The 16,637-nt window shown below is 51.8% G+C and overlaps 3 non-coding genes and 1 pseudogene across 3 annotated transcripts; 3 read left to right on the forward strand and 1 right to left on the reverse strand.

Moving 5' to 3' along the window:
* The window catches only part of LOC140351445 (piggyBac transposable element-derived protein 4-like), a 255,983-nt pseudogene that overhangs the window by 214,341 nt on the left and 25,005 nt on the right, over positions 1-16,637 (reverse strand).
* trnav-uac (transfer RNA valine (anticodon UAC)) lies at positions 1,277-1,349 on the forward strand. Its single transcript has one exon. It is a non-coding gene; the product is annotated as a tRNA-Val (tRNA).
* Positions 2,812-2,884, forward strand: trnav-uac (transfer RNA valine (anticodon UAC)). The gene has a single exon. It is a non-coding gene; the product is annotated as a tRNA-Val (tRNA).
* trnav-uac (transfer RNA valine (anticodon UAC)) lies at positions 4,351-4,423 on the forward strand. The gene has a single exon. It is a non-coding gene; the product is annotated as a tRNA-Val (tRNA).

The raw sequence follows: 16,637 nt of genomic DNA on the forward strand, positions 1-16,637 counted from the left end.
GTTTAAATAAATGCGCTTTCTATGTTCACATGCAGAAATCTGGGGATGAACCAGGGACTTCTAGATCTTCAGTCTATCGCTCTGCCAAATGAGTTATTTTGGTAAGGACAGCTGGTGGGTTCATGTCTTAAACAGGAACCTACTTATACACCCCAAGCATTTTATATTTGCTGAATGCCAATGGAAATGCGTGTGCACAATCTCTCTAGGTAACTTTGCTGTGGGTTGGTTATCAATCTGATATGATTTAAAACACACGTTCAAGGGTGTTTTTTACGTAGGGGGACAATGTGAAGATTGTTGCGTCATTCCACCCCAAATTCTGTCAACAAGTCGGCAGGAGTTATTAAAAGTTGGTTTAATAACTGTAAAGAGACTGAAAATCTTGGGAGATATACAAGATAAGCATTTGTAAAGAAACTTGGAAAGACCTTTTTTCCACATCAAATTTTACAGTTCTTCAACCACACATGAAGAGTCACCTGAACAGGGACTTGAACCCTGGACCCTCAGATTAAAAGTCTGATGCTCTACCGACTGATGGACGCATCATATGGCAATGGCATACAGTACATACATTGGCCATTCACTCACCTTAGCCAGCACAACAGCCCAGAGGCAGCCATGAAGACACGTGAAGAGGATCCATTGCGTTGTCAGCACAGGCAAATAAATGAACCATTTTATTGTCACCACTTGTGCTTCTTCATGTTCCTCATTTGGTTTGTCTTGTCAAAAATAGGAATTGTACTGCAGCAATCATGACTCTTGTTCCAAGTTTTATTTCCAATTAGACCTCAACCAGAGCCACTGTCTGTCTGCAATTCACAGAAAGTGCTTCATAGTCGGATTGTAGTTTTAGCTTCGCCCCCACTTGAATTGAATATTTTTGTATGGGTACTTTCTTTGTCTGTGAGTATTTTTCATTCTGATCATTTTTGCCAGAGTTCATTTCTATACAGCTACTTTTTGCTAAGGTAACATTTTGATCCAAGTCGTGTCTACCCTTGCCCTCATGTGCTATGTCTGTGTGCATTTAATAGTGCAATTATTTGTAAAATTGCTTATGATTTTCATATTTTGGCTAATAAATAAAAGTAGATCCTGATTACCTAGTCTTGATCAATGTCCGTGTAGTTCTGCACCTTTATAATGTAGCTCCAATTTGAGCTATGTGAAAGACAGTTACACAAAGGACTTGCAAAACAAATAGTAGATTTACTCAACAGGGCAAATCAAAGAGAGCAGCCATGTAGGATGCAGGCACATGCTCTGTGGTTTCATTGTGTAGAGGTCATCACATCTGCTTTACACGCAGAAGGTCCTGGGTTCGATCCCCAGTGAAAACAGCTGTGTGTTTCATGCAAACTCTCATTGACTTTGAGCATGCTGTTGGTGCTTTAAAGCTCCATGACTTTACTGTGCCCCTCTTGCATACTGAAATAAAAGCTTCATTTGTTGAGCTCATATTGTGTTCAATAGCTACAGCGTACCTATCATCTTGTATCTTTCATTCAGTCCTCTAATTCTTTCAACAAGGTTTAAATAAATGCACTTTCTATGTTCACATGCAGAAATCTGGGGATGAACCAGGGACTTCTAGATCTTCAGTCTATCGCTCTGCCAAATGAGTTATTTTGGTAAGGACAGCTGGTGGGTTCATGTCTTAAACAGGAACCTACTTATAACCCCAAGCATTTGATATTTGCTGAATGCCAATGGAAATGCGTGTGCACAATCTCTCTAGGTAACTTTGAGGTGGGTTGGTAATCAATCTGATATGATTTAAAACACACGTTCAAGGGTGTTTTTTACGTAGGGGGACAATGTGAAGATTGTTGCGTCATTCCACCCCAAATTCTGTCAACAAGTCGGCAGGAGTTATTAAAAGTTGGTTTAATAACTGTAAAGAGACTAAAAATCTTGGAGATATACAAGATAAGCATTTGTAAAGAAACTTGGAAAGACCTTTTTCCACATCAAATTTTACAGTTCTTCAACCACACATGAAGAGTCACCTGAACAGGGACTTGAACCCTGGACCCTCAGATTAAAAGTCTGATGCTCTACCGACTGATGGACGCATCATATGGCAATGGCATACAGTACATACATTGGCCATTCTCTCACCTTAGCCAGCACAACAGCCCAGAGGCAGCCATGAAGACACGTGAAGAGGATCCATTGCGTTGTCAGCACAGGCAAATAAATGAACCATTTTATTGTCACCACTTGTGCTTCTTCATGTTCCTCATTTGGTTTGTCTTGTCAAAAATAGGAATTGTACTGCAGCAATCATGACTCTTGTTCCAAGTTTTATTTCCAATTAGACCTCAACCAGAGCCACTGTCTGTCTGCAATTCACAGAAAGTGCTTCATAGTTGGATTGTAGTTTTAGCTTCACCCCACCTGAATTGAATATTTTTGTATGGGTACTTTCTTTGTGTGTGAGTATTTTTCATTCTGATCATTTTTGCCAGAGTTCATTTCTATACAGCTACTTTTTGCTAAGGTAACATTTTGATCCAAGTCGTGTCTACCCTTGCCCTCATGTGCTATGTCTGTGTGCATTTAATAGTGCAATTATTTGTAAAATTGCTTATGATTTTCATATTTTGGCTAATAAATAAAAGTAGATCCTGATTACCTAGTCTTGATCAATGTTCGTGTAGTTCTGCACCTTTCTAATGTAGCTCCAATTTGAGCTATGTGAAAGACAGTTACACAAAGGACTTGCAAAACAAATAGTAGATTTACTCAACAGGGCAAATCAAAGAGAGCAGCCATGTAGGATGCAGGCGCATGCTCTGTGGTTTCATTGTGTAGAGGTCATCACATCTGCTTTACACGCAGAAGGTCCTGGGTTCGATCCCCAGTGAAACCAGCTGAGTGTTTCATGCAAACTCTCATTGACTTTGAGGATGCTGTTGGTGCTTTAAAGCTCCATGACTTTACTGTGCCCCTCATGCATACTGAAATAAAAGCTTCATCTGTTGAGCTCATATTGTGTTCAATAGCTACAGCGTACCTATCATCTTGTATCTTTCATTCAGTCCTCTAATTCTTTCAACAAGGTTTAAATAAATGCGCTTTCTATGTTCACATGCAGAAATCTGGGGATGAACCAGGGACTTCTAGATCTTCAGTCTATCGCTCTGCCAAATAAGTTATTTTGGTAAGGACAGCTGGTGGGTTCATGTCTTAAACAGGAACCTACTTATACACCCCAAGCATTTGATATTTGCTGAATGCCAATGGAAATGCGTGTGCACAATCTCTCTAGGTAACTTTGCTGTGGGTTGGTTATCAATCTGATATGATTTAAAACACACGTTCAAGGGTGTTTTTTACGTAGGGGGACAATGTGAAGATTGTTGCGTCATTCCACCCCAAATTCTGTCAACAAGTCGGCAGGAGTTATTAAAAGTTGGTTTAATAACTGTAAAGAGACTGAAAATCTTGGGAGATATACAAGATAAGCATTTGTAAAGAAACTTGGAAAGACCTTTTTTCCACATCAAATTTTACAGTTCTTCAACCACACATGAAGAGTCACCTGAACAGGGACTTGAACCCTGGACCCTCAGATTAAAAGTCTGATGCTCTACCGACTGATGGACGCATCATATGGCAATGGCATACAGTACATACATTGGCCATTCACTCACCTTAGCCAGCACAACAGCCCAGAGGCAGCCATGAAGACACGTGAAGAGGATCCATTGCGTTGTCAGCACAGGCAAATAAATGAACCATTTTATTGTCACCACTTGTGCTTCTTCATGTTCCTCATTTGGTTTGTCTTGTCAAAAATAGGAATTGTACTGCAGCAATCATGACTCTTGTTCCAAGTTTTATTTCCAATTAGACCTCAACCAGAGCCACTGTCTGTCTGCAATTCACAGAAAGTGCTTCATAGTTGGATTGTAGTTTTAGCTTCGCCCCCACTTGAATTGAATATTTTTGTATGGGTACTTTCTTTGTGTGTGAGTATTTTTCATTCTGATAATTTTTGCCAGAATTCATTTCTATACAGCTACTTTTTGCTAAGGTAACATTTTGATCCAAGTCGTGTCTACCCTTGCCCTCATGTGCTATGTCTGTGTGCATTTAATAGTGCAATTATTTGTAAAATTGCTTATGATTTTCATATTTTGGCTAATAAATAAAAGTAGATCCTGATTACCTAGTCTTGATCAATGTTCGTGTAGTTCTGCACCTTTATAATGTAGCTCCAATTTGAGCTATGTGAAAGACAGTTACACAAAGGACTTGCAAAACAAATAGTAGATTTACTCAACAGGGCAAATCAAAGAGAGCAGCCATGTAGGATGCAGGCACATGCTCTGTGGTTTCATTGTGTAGAGGTCATCACATCTGCTTTACACGCAGAAGGTCCTGGGTTCGATCCCCAGGGAAAACAGCTGTGTGTTTCATACAAACTCTCATTGACTTTGAGCATGCTGTTGGTGCTTTAAAGCTCCATGACTTTACTGTTCCCCTCTTGCATACTGAAATAAAAGCTTCATCTGTTGAGCTCATATTGTGTTCAATTGCTACAGCGTACCTATCATCTTGTATCTTTCATTCAGTCCTCTAATTCTTTCAACAAGGTTTAAAGAAATGCGCTTTCTATGTTCACATGCAGAAATCTGGGGATGAACCAGGGACTTCTAGATCTTCAGTCTATCGCTCTGCCAAATGAGTTACTTTGGTAAGGACAGCTGGTGGGTTCATGTCCCAACCCTTTAAGCGCCAAAGTCGCAGAAATGCAACTTTACCGTACAAGGAAATTAATGAAATAATAGTAGAAAATGAATCACTTCAGTCATTGGTCCGTTCGGTGCAACTTCCCTTTATTAGCCAGGTATGATCCAGGGCAGATCCGGTAAGGAAAAAAATGGCTGGAGGAAGTACACGTGGCATGCAATTTACAGCAGATTCTGACTCTGAAGGGTATTATCTCCCCGAGAGTGACGATGGATTTCCAAGTGGAGATGAAGGGACTTCGAAACAACGGACAGGTGCAAAGGACAGACGGAGGCGAGGAACCAGTGGAACCAGTGGCTGCAGTAAAACTTGCCCGGTGGATGAGAGCTGGGACATGCTGAGAGAGGTCGAGGTATTTGAGGCATGGATCAAACCTTTTGAAGACCCAGTTGGCTACACAGGAGAGATGGATCTGACGGATGCTAATCCATTTGATATTCTGTCACTCTTTCTGACCGATCAGTTTTGGACTTTCATTACTGATGAGACAAATAGATATGCACATCAGTGTATGGCACCTATGATTCTGAAGCCACATTCAAGATTTCTTGAGTGGTATGATGTATCAGTCACCGAAATGAAAGCTTTCTTCGCTTTGCATCTCTCCATGGGCCTTGTTGAGAAACCTGAAATCGAGGATTACTGGGGAACATTTTGGCTTACACAAACGCCTGGATTTGGAAATGTAATGTCAAGAAACAGATTTGAAATCATTCTTTCGTTCTTTCATTTTGTCAACAATAATGATTATGTGAGAACAGGCGAGCCCGGGCACGATAAACTGTTCAAAGTCCGCCCAATAATAGATTTGATTATTCCCAAATTTGCAGCAGTTTACAGTCCAATCAAGGAGCTTTCTTTAGATGAAATGACAATAGCTTTCAAGGGGAGATCTTCACTAAAATGTTACTCTCCGAATAAACCTGACAAATATGGCTATAGAGTGTATGCCCTGAGTGAAAGCTGTTCAGGGTATGTTTTGCGCTGGTCAATGCACACTGGACAGTACAAAAATAATGCAAGCAACATCAGTGCAACACACGCAGTTGTCCGTGAGTTGGTTTCTCCCTTTACGGGCAAAGGACACGAGATTTACATGGACAGTTACTATACCTCGCCTGTAATTGCAAATGAATTAGCAGATTTGGAAACTGGACTGTGTGGGACGGTAAGGATTACCAGGTTGGGGATGCCAAAATGCCTTGGTAAAAGTGTCTTACAGCTGAAAAAAGGAGATGACCCAGTTTTTTGCAGAAAGGGAAAACTCCTGGCTTGTGCTTGGCACGATACTAAACGTCTCACCATGTTGTCCACAGTCCATGGAAATGATTGTGTTCAGAGGAGGATCCGATCCAAGACAGATGACACTGGCTTCCGTGACATCAAAAGACCTGTATGTGTCGACCAGTACAACGCCTACATGGGTGGAGTGGACACTGCTGACCAGAGGATGAAGACATACCTCTTTCCACACAGGTCCCGGAAATGGTATCATCGCATATTCAATGCCATTATAAGCATAAGTATTGTCAACTCACACATCATATACACCAAATCCACTCCAGGCCCACACAAACCTTTAAAGGTTTACATTCAGAACATTATTGATGCATTACTGGCTGATCACTCCAAAAAACAAGAAAGGCGCTCAAGACCGGAGGGTGAAATGCCACAGAGACTCACAGAGCGTCATTGGCTTTGTCAAGCAGAGGGACGTCCAGACTGCGCCGTGTGCTCTGACCGCTCTCGTACCAAAGGCAGGCGGCAAACAAAGTACAGGTGCCGTCAGTGTGGCGTTGGCCTCTGTGCGGTTCCATGCAACGAGAGATACCATACGCTAAAAAACTTTAAATGCTGTCATTTGGATATGTAAAAGTGCAGGGTACCTTGACCCTGGATGGACATCTTTTCTGTGATGGCTCTCTCCTTTCTTCACTGCTTTCTCCACAACCTGCCTGGCACCAATGATGGATGTATAAGTTGGAAAAATAAAAAAAATGAAAAAAATACATAATAAATACCGTGTTTGTCATCATTTGGTCAGAACTTGTAATCAGGGCCCGAGTTTGAAGATGTGAGCAAAAGGGGTGAAAATAGGTTAAAATGTGAAAAAACACCAAAATGAGCAAAATGAAATAATCCCCCATCATCAGTGCACAGTTTGCCCCCAGAAAAGCACTCCCCTGGGGCCTGGAGGTGATCTGACCACCAGAATATAGTACCATATACCCCTGCTGGTCTTAGAAAAAAAACCGAGCTTCCAGCCAATAGTACACTATACCCGAGGGACTCTGTCGTTTTTCGGCAATAGTACACTATACCCGAGGGACTCTGTCGTTTTTCGGCAATAGTACACTATACCCGAGGGACTCTGTCGTTTTTCGGCAATAGTACACTATACCCGAGGGACTCTGTCGTTTTTCGGCAATAGTACACTATACCCGAGGGACTCTGTCGTTTTTCGGCAATAGTACACTATACCCGAGGGACTCTGTCGTTTTTCGGCAATAGTACACTATACCCGAGGGACTCTGTCGTTTTTCGGCAATAGTACACTATACCCGAGGGACTCTGTCGTTTTTCCGGGCCGTAGTATGAAGTTGTGAGCAAAAGGGGTGAAAATGGGTTAAAATGTGAAAAAACACCAAAATGAGCAAAATTAAATAATCCCCCATCATCAGTGCACTGTTTGCCCCCAGAAAAGCACTCCAATGGGGCCTGGAGGTGATCTGACCATCAGAGTATAGCACCATATGCCCCTGAGGGACTTAGAGTAAAAACCGAAATAGTACACTATGCCTGAAAAGACTCTGTCGTTTTTCTGCAATAGTACACTATACCCGAGGGAGTCTGTCGTTTTTCCGGGCCGTAGTATGAAGTTGTGAGCAAAAGGGGTGAAAATGGGTTAAAATGTGAAAAAACACCAAAATGAGCAAAATGAAATAATCCCCCATCATCAGTGCACTGTTTGCCCCCAGAAAAGCACTCCCCTGGGGCCTGGAGGTGATCTGACCATCAGAGTATAGCACCATATGCCCCTGAGGGACTTAGAGTAAAAACCGAAATAGTACACTATACCTGAAAAGACTCTGTCATTTTTCGGCAATAGTACACTATACCCGAGCGACTCTGTCGTTTTTCCGGGCCGTAGTATGAAGTTGTGAGCAAAAGGGGTGAAAATGGGTTAAAATGTGAAAAAACACCAAAATGAGCAAAATGAAATAATCCCCCATCATCAGTGCACTGTTTGCCCCCAGAAAAGCACTCCCCTGGGGCCTGGAGGTGATCTGACCATCAGAGTATAGCACCATATGCCCCTGAGGGACTTAGAGTAAAAACCGAAATAGTACACTATACCTGAAAAGACTCTGTCGTTTTTCGGCAATAGTACACTATATACCGTTGGACTTAGTCGTTTTTTGTGCTCGTGGGAATAAGCGTTCAGCTCAAAATTCCCGGGCTAAATCACGCTGCTCCCGAGAAATTCTTACGCTGCTCTCACGCGGAATGTGCAAAATGGTAATGCTGGGAGGGAGGGGCGGGCGGTTTTTGAGAATGACGTTTTTCGCAATCGAAACAGGTACATTTCCTGGTTGTGCGGATACCGGGCAAGGAGCTCGTTTGACGGGCACACAAGAACCGCGATCGATGGGCCCCGTTCTGGTTTTATCCAGCTTCCAAGGCTCCTTCACAGCCGTAATGTCAAGTCATGGTTCGGAGGTGCGGAGGTGAGCGTCGGATCACGGAGCCTCTGAATGGAGCCCCGCGCTCCTCCGGGCTCTAAGCGCCGCTCAGACCCGGCATGAGAGGGTCTATTTTCGGCTTGATTTTACCAGACTCCCGGGCACTTCCAGAAGCTTCCTGTTTGCTCTGATTGCTCGGGGCAGAGCACGGTGTCACGCTGACCACGGGCTGTACGCGGAGGTGAGAGCTGGTTGTAAGGCGGATCACGGAGGCTCTGAATGGAGCCCCGCGCTCCGCGCTCCTCCGGGCTCTAAGTGCCGCTCAGACCCGGCATGAGAGGGTCTATTTTCGGCTTGATTTTACCAGACTCCCGGGCACTTCCAGAAGCTTCCTGTTTGCTCTGATTGCTCGGGGCAGAGCACGGTGTCACGCTGACCACGGGCTGTACGCGGAGGTGACCCGCTCCGTGATCTTAGCGCCGCCCAGACCCAGGGCCATCCACCCCGCATACGGCCAGACTTTGCCCGGCCAGGGAGCACCTTCTGCGGGTCGGAGGCTCCGGGTCGGAGCCCCTGGAGCCTGGAGCCCTCACCGGGCCCCGAACTCGGCTGCCGGAGGCAGTGCAGTGCCTCATGGATAAAAGGCACCCAGCCGTCCAACTCGCGTGAGGCGGAGCAGGGATCATCCGTGAATCAACCATGAAAATGGTACAAATCATGGTTCTATGTATACCAGACAAGGAGCTTGGTCTATTGGCACTCAAGACCCGCCATCGTAGGGCCCCGTTCTGGTTTTATCCAGCTTCGAAGGCTCCTGCGCACTGCGGGTTTGTTTACATTTTGCGGCTGTGGTTTGCTCCGGCTAACCTCACGCCGGACACGTTGGAAGCGAGGCCGAGACAGAGGTCCCACCAGGCGCGGGGCTTCAGTCTGACTGGCTTCCCCCGCGCCTGGCCCCTTGTCTCCGGAGATGGGACCGTCACTCACCCCCGCACTGAAGGACGCGCGGCTTGAAGGATGATGGCTGCGCTTAGCCCCTGTGCCAGGGGCTCTGAGTCAGTCCCCTTCAGCCTCAACGCGTCCGGTGGGAACACAGTCCGGGTCCATTGTCACTCACCCCTGCGCAGAAGGACGCGCGGCTTGGAGGATGATGGCTGCGCTTAGCTCCTGGCACAGGGGCTCTGCACCAGTCCCCTTCAGCCTCAACGCGTCCGGTGGAACAACAGTCCAGGCCCTCTGTCACTCACCCCCTCACTGAAGGACGCGCGGCTTGAAGGATGATGGCTGCGCTTAGCCCCTGTGCCAGGGGCTCTGAGCCAGTCCCCTTCAGCCTCAACGCGTCCGGTGGGAACACAGTCCGGGTCCATTGTCACTCACCCCTGCGCAGAAGGACGCGCGGCTTGGAGGATGATGGCTGCGCTTAGCTCCTGGCACAGGGGCTCTGCACCAGTCCCCTTCAGCCTCAACGCGTCCGGTGGAACAACAGTCCAGGCCCTCTGTCACTCACCCCCGCACTGAAGGACGCGCGGCTTGAAGGATGATGGCTGTGCTTAGCCCCTGTGCCAGGGGCTCTGAGCCAGTCCCCTTCAGCCTCAACGCGTCCGGTGGGAACACAGTCCGGGTCCACTGTCACTCACCCCTGCGCAGAAGGACGTGCGACTTGGAGGATGATGGCTGCGCTTAGCCCCTGGCACAGGGGCTCTGCACCAGTCCCCTTCAGCCTCAACGCGTCCGGTGGAACAACAGTCCAGGCCCACTGTCACTCACCCCCGCACTGAAGGACGCGCGGCTTGGAGGATGATGGCTGCGCTTAGCCCCTGTGCCAGGGGCTCTGAGCCAGTCCCCTTCAGCCTCAACGCGTCCGGTGGGAACACAGTCCGGGTCCATTGTCACTCACCCCTGCGCAGAAGGACGCGCGGCTTGGAGGATGATGGCTGCGCTTAGCCCCTGGCACAGGGGCTCTGCACCAGTCCCCTTCAGCCTCAACGCGTCCGGTGGAACAACAGTCCAGGCCCTCTGTCACTCACCCCCGCACTGAAGGACGCGCGGCTTGAAGGATGATGGCTGTGCTTAGCCCCTGTGCCAGGGGCTCTGAGCCAGTCCCCTTCAGCCTCAACGCGTCCGGTGGGAACACAGTCCGGGTCCACTGTCACTCACCCCTGCGCAGAAGGACGCGCGGCTTGGAGGATGATGGCTGCGCTTAGCCCCTGGCACAGGGGCTCTGCACCAGTCCCCTTCAGCCTCAACGCGTCCGGTGGAACAACAGTCCAGGCCCTCTGTCACTCACCCCCGCACTGAAGGACGCGCGGCTTGAAGGATGATGGCTGTGCTTAGCCCCTGTGCCAGGGGCTCTGAGCCAGTCCCCTTCAGCCTCAACGCGTCCGGTGGGAACACAGTCCGGGTCCACTGTCACTCACCCCTGCGCAGAAGGACGCGCGGCTTGGAGGATGATGGCTGCGCTTAGCCCCTGGCACAGGGGCTCTGCACCAGTCCCCTTCAGCCTCAACGCGTCCGGTGGAACAACAGTCCAGGCCCACTGTCACTCACCCCCGCACTGAAGGACGCGCGGCTTGGAGGATGATGGCTGCGCTTAGCCCCTGTTACAGGGGCTCTGCGCCAGTCTCCTTCAGCCTCAACGCGTCCGACGGAACCACAGTCCGAGCCCATTGTCACTCACCCCCGCGCAGCAGGAGGCGCGGCTTGAAGGATGATGGCTGCGCTTAGCCCCTGGGCCCAAGGGCTCTGCGCCAGTCCCCTTCAGCCTCAACGTGTCCGATGGCTCTGCGCGGGGCGGGGGGCAGGGCCGGCGCATATTTTTGGTCCGACTCCGGTCCCTTCCTCGTCTCTGAGTTTGTCAAATGCAGTGCCTGTCCAGGGCTCACTTTGCTATCAACTGGCTGGTCACCGCCATCGTAGGGCCCCGTTCTGGTTTCATCCAGCTTCGAAGGCTCCTGCGCACTGCGGGGTTGTTGGCATTTGTGGTCCTGATTTGCGCTGGCTCACCCTTACGCTGGACACAGCGCCAGATGATATATTTGGTCCGACTCCGGTCCCTTCCTCGTCTCTGAGTTTGTCAAATGCAGCGCCTGTCCAGGGCTCACTTTGCTATCAACTGGCTGGTCACCGCCATCGTAGGGCCCCGTTCTGGTTTCATCCAGCTTCGAAGGCTCCTGCGCACTGCGGGGTTGTTGGCATTTGTGGTCCTGATTTGCGCTGGCTCACCCTTACGCTGGACACAGCGCCAGATGATATATTTGGTCCGACTCCGGTCCCTTCCTCGTCTCTGAGTTTGTCAAATGCAGCGCCTGTCCAGGGCTCACTTTGCTATCAACTGGCTGGTCACCGCCATCGTAGGGCCCCGTTCTGGTTTCATCCAGCTTCGAAGGCTCCTGCGCACTGCGGGGTTGTTGGCATTTGTGGTCCTGATTTGCGCTGGCTCACCCTTACGCTGGACACAGCGCCAGATGATATATTTGGTCCGACTCCGGTCCCTTCCTCGTCTCTGAGTTTGTCAAATGCAGCGCCTGTCCAGGGCTCACTTTGCTATCAACTGGCTGGTCACCGCCATCGTAGGGCCCCGTTCTGGTTTCATCCAGCTTCGAAGGCTCCTGCGCACTGCGGGGTTGTTGGCATTTGTGGTCCTGATTTGCGCTGGCTCACCCTCACGCTGGACACAGCGCCAGATGATATATTTGGTCCGACTCCGGTCCCTTCCTCGTCTCTGAGTTTGTCAAATGCAGCTCCTGTCCAGGGCTCACTTTGCTATCAACTGGCTGGTCACCGCCATCGTAGGGCCCCGTTCTGGTTTCATCCAGCTTCGAAGGCTCCTGCGCACTGCGGGGTTGTTGGCATTTGTGGTCCAGAGCCCCGGCTCTAAATTAAACCTGTTACCCTAGTAGGCCGGCCTCCGGGTCCCCCTCTCTTCTTCGGTTATGGAGTACATTGGGCGCGGGGGCAGCCAGTGGAGGGCAAGGGCCCTGCCTCCAAGTGTGGTGTAGGGGACAGGGGAGCCAGGGCCTTGGGGTCCTGGTGCTTTTTATCTTTTAAAGTGGCTCAGAGTACCAAGGGCACGGACTTCCAGGGGGCTGCACCAAGGGTGTGTAGCTCGTGTTGGGGTGCTTAAGTGTGGGTACCCGGGGACGAAAGGTGGGCCGGGGCCGGCGCGAGCCTCTGTGGTGAGTGCTGGGCCGTTCCCTTGGTACTCCAGTCGGAGTACCAAGGGCACGGACTTCCATGGTATAGTACCAAGGGCACGGACCTCCAGGGGGCTGAAACAAGGGTGTGTAGCCCGTGTGGGGGTGCTTAAGTGTGGGTCCCCGGGTTCGAAGGGAGGGCCTGGTCCCCGGTGGTCATCCCCGGAGTCCCAGAGCCTGCAACCCGGGGAAGAGTGGCCCGTCCCCAGACTGAGTTTGGGGGAATGCGGGGTGGCTCTGGAGGGGCTCCAGGGGTTCCAGGGGGTGCTCGGCGGAGGCCATGCCCAGCCAGAGTGGCCCTTCCCCGGGCAGAATCTGGGGAGAGTGGGGGGTGGCTCTGGAGGTGCTCCGGGGGCTCCAGGGGTTCCAGGGGGTGCTCAGTGGGGGCCATGCCCAGCCAGAGTGGCCCTTCCCCGGGCATAGTCTGGGGAGAGTGGGGGGTGGCTCTGGAGGTGCTCCGGGGGTTCCAGGGGGGTGCTCGGCGGAGGCCATGCCCAGCCAGAGTGGCCCTTCCCCGGGGTGAGTCTGGAGGAGTGGGGGGTGGCTCTGGAGGGGCTCCAGGGGTTCCAGGGGGTGCTCGGCGGAGGCCATGCCCAGCCAGAGTGGCCCTTCCCCGGGCATAGTCTGGGGAGAGTGGGGGGTGGCTCTGGAGGTGCTCCGGGGGCTCCAGGGGGTGCTCAGTGGAGGCCATGCCCAGCCAGAGTGGCCCTTCCCCGGGGTGAGTCTGGAGGAGTGGGGGGTGGCTCTGGAGGAGCTCCAGGGGTTCCAGGGGGTGCTCGGCGGAGGCCATGCCCAGCCAGAGTGGCCCTTCCCCGGGCATAGTCTGGGGAGAGTGGGGGGTGGCTCTGGAGGTGCTCTGGGGGCTCCAGAGGGTGCTCAGTGGAGGCCATGCCCAGCCAGAGTGGCCCTTCCCCGGGCAGAGTCTGGAGGAGTGGGGGGTGGCTCTGGAGGTGCTCCGGGGGCTCCAGGGGTTCCAGGGGGTGCTCAGCGGAGGCCATGCCCAGCCAGAGTTGCCCTTCCCCGGGGTGAGTCTGGAGGAGTGGGGGGTGGCTCTGGAGGGGCTCCAGGGGTTCCAGGGGGGTGCTCGGCGGAGGCCATGCCCAGCCAGAGTGGCCCTTCCCCGGGGTGAGTCTGGAGGAGTGGGGGGTGGCTCTGGAGGGGCTCCAGGGGTTCCAGGGGGTGCTCGGCGGAGGCCATGCCCAGCCAGAGTGGCCCTTCCCCGGGCATAGTCTGGGGAGAGTGGGGGGTGGCTCTGGAGGTGCTCCGGGGGCTCCAGGGGGTGCTCAGTGGAGGCCATGCCCAGCCAGAGTGGCCCTTCCCCGGGGTGAGTCTGGAGGAGTGGGGGGTGGCTCTGGAGGAGCTCCAGGGGTTCCAGGGGGTGCTCGGCGGAGGCCATGCCCAGCCAGAGTGGCCCTTCCCCGGGCATAGTCTGGGGAGAGTGGGGGGTGGCTCTGGAGGTGCTCTGGGGGCTCCAGAGGGTGCTCAGTGGAGGCCATGCCCAGCCAGAGTGGCCCTTCCCCGGGCAGAGTCTGGAGGAGTGGGGGGTGGCTCTGGAGGTACTCTGGGGGCTCCAGGGGTTCCAGGGGGTGCTCAGTGGGGGCCATGCCCAGCCAGAGTGGCCCTTCCCCGGGCAAAGTCTGGTCGTGTGCGGGGTGGATGATCCCTGCTCCGCCTCACGCGAGTTCGAGACCGGCTGGGTGCCCTTTTATCCATGAGGCACTGCACTGCCTCCGGCAGCCGAGTTCGGGGCCCGGTGAGGGCTCCAGGCTCCAGGGGCTCCGACCCGGAGCCTCCGACCCGCAGAAGGTGCTCCCTGGCCGGGCAAAGTCTGGCCGTGTGCGGGGTGGATGATCCCTGCTCCGCCTCACGCGAGTTCGAGACCGGCTGGGTGCCCTTTTATCCATGAGGCAATGCACTGCCTCCGGCAGCCGAGTTCGGGGCCCGGTGAGGGCTCCAGGCTCCAGGGGCTCCGACCCGGAGCCTCCGACCCGCAGAAGGTGCTCCCTGGCCGGGCAAAGTCTGGCCGTGTGCGGGGTGGATGATCCCTGCTCCGCCTCACGCGAGTTCGAGACCGGCTGGGTGCCCTTTTATCCATGAGGCACTGCACTGCCTCCGGCAGCCGAGTTCGGGGCCCGGTGAGGGCTCCAGGCTCCAGGGGCTCCGACCCGGAGCCTCCGACCCGCAGAAGGTGCTCCCTGGCCGGGCAAAGTCTGGCCGTGTGCGGGGTGGATGATCCCTGCTCCGCCTCACGCGAGTTCGAGACCGGCTGGGTGCCCTTTTATCCATGAGGCACTGCACTGCCTCCGGCAGCCGAGTTCGGGGCCCGGTGAGGGCTCCAGGCTCCAGGGGCTCCGACCCGGAGCCTCCGACCCGCAGAAGGTGCTCCCTGGCCGGGCAAAGTCTGGCCGTGTGCGGGGTGGATGATCCCTGCTCCGCCTCACGCGAGTTCGAGACCGGCTGGGTGCCCTTTTATCCATGAGGCAATGCACTGCCTCCGGCAGCCGAGTTCGGGGCCCGGTGAGGGCTCCAGGCTCCAGGGGCTCCGACCCGGAGCCTCCGACCCGCAGAAGGTGCTCCCTGGCCGGGCAAAGTCTGGCCGTGTGCGGGGTGGATGATCCCTGCTCCGCCTCACGCGAGTTCGAGACCGGCTGGGTGCCCTTTTATCCATGAGGCACTGCACTGCCTCCGGCAGCCGAGTTCGGGGCCCGGTGAGGGCTCCAGGCTCCAGGGGCTCCGACCCGGAGCCTCCGACCCGCAGAAGGTGCTCCCTGGCCGGGCAAAGTCTGGCCGTGTGCGGGGTGGATGATCCCTGCTCCGCCTCACGCGAGTTCGAGACCGGCTGGGTGCCCTTTTATCCAAGAATCAACTGGAGTGTGGAGCTTCTACGGGCCTCCAGGGGCACTGCCGACCCAGAGCTGTGCCCCGGCTTCAGTTCTCTGTATCTCAGGAAGTTTTTTATTTATACATTTATTTCATCCATAATCTCTGGCGCCTAAAGGGTTAAACAGGAACCTACTTATACACCCCAAGCATTTGATATTTGCTGAATGCCAATGTAAATGCGTGTGCACAATCTCTCTAGGTAACTTTAATGTGGGTTGGTTATCAATCAGATATGATTTAAAACACACGTTCAAGGGTGTTTTTTACGTAGGGGGACAATGTGAAGATTGTTGCGTCATTCCACCCCAAATTCTGTCAACAAGTCGGCAGGAGTTATTAAAAGTTGGTTTAATAACTGTAAAGAGACTAAAAATCTTGGGAGATATACAAGATAAGCATTTGTAATGAAACTTGGAAAGACCTTTTTTCCACATCAAATTTTACAGTTCTTCAACCACACATGAAGAGTCACCTGAACAGGGACTTGAACCCTGGACCCTCAGATTAAAAGTCTGATGCTCTACCGACTGATGGACGCATCATATGGCAATGGCATACGGTACATACATTGGCCATTCACTCACCTTAGCCAGCACAACAGCCCAGAGGCAGCCATGAAGACACGTGAAGAGGATCCATTGCGTTGACAGGCAAATAAATGAACCATTTTATTGTCACCACTTGTGCTTCTTCATGCTCCTCATTTGGGTTGTCTTGTCAAAAATAGGAATTGTACTGCAGCAATCATGACTCTTGTTCCAAGTTTTATTTCCAATTAGACCTCAACCAGAGCCACTGTCTGTCTGCAATTCACAGAAAGTGCTTCATAGTTGGATTGTAGTTTTAGCTTCGCCCCCACTTGAATTGAATATTTTTGTATGGGTACTTTCTTTGTGTGTGAGTATTTTTCATTCTGATCATTTTTGCCAGAGTTCATTTCTATACAGCTACTTTTTGCTAAGGTAACATTTTGATCCAAGTCGTGTCTACCCTTGCCCTCATGTGCTATGTCTGTGTGCATTTAATAGTGCAATTATTTGTAAAATTGCTTATGATTTTCATATTTTGGCTAATAAATAAAAGTAGATCCTGATTACCTAGTCTTGAT

This window comes from Eucyclogobius newberryi, unplaced genomic scaffold, assembly GCF_026437365.1.
Source record: "Eucyclogobius newberryi isolate DKJ021-1_F unplaced genomic scaffold, fEucNew1.0.hap1 SCAF_8, whole genome shotgun sequence".
Taxonomy (NCBI): Eukaryota; Metazoa; Chordata; class Actinopteri; order Gobiiformes; family Gobiidae; genus Eucyclogobius; species Eucyclogobius newberryi.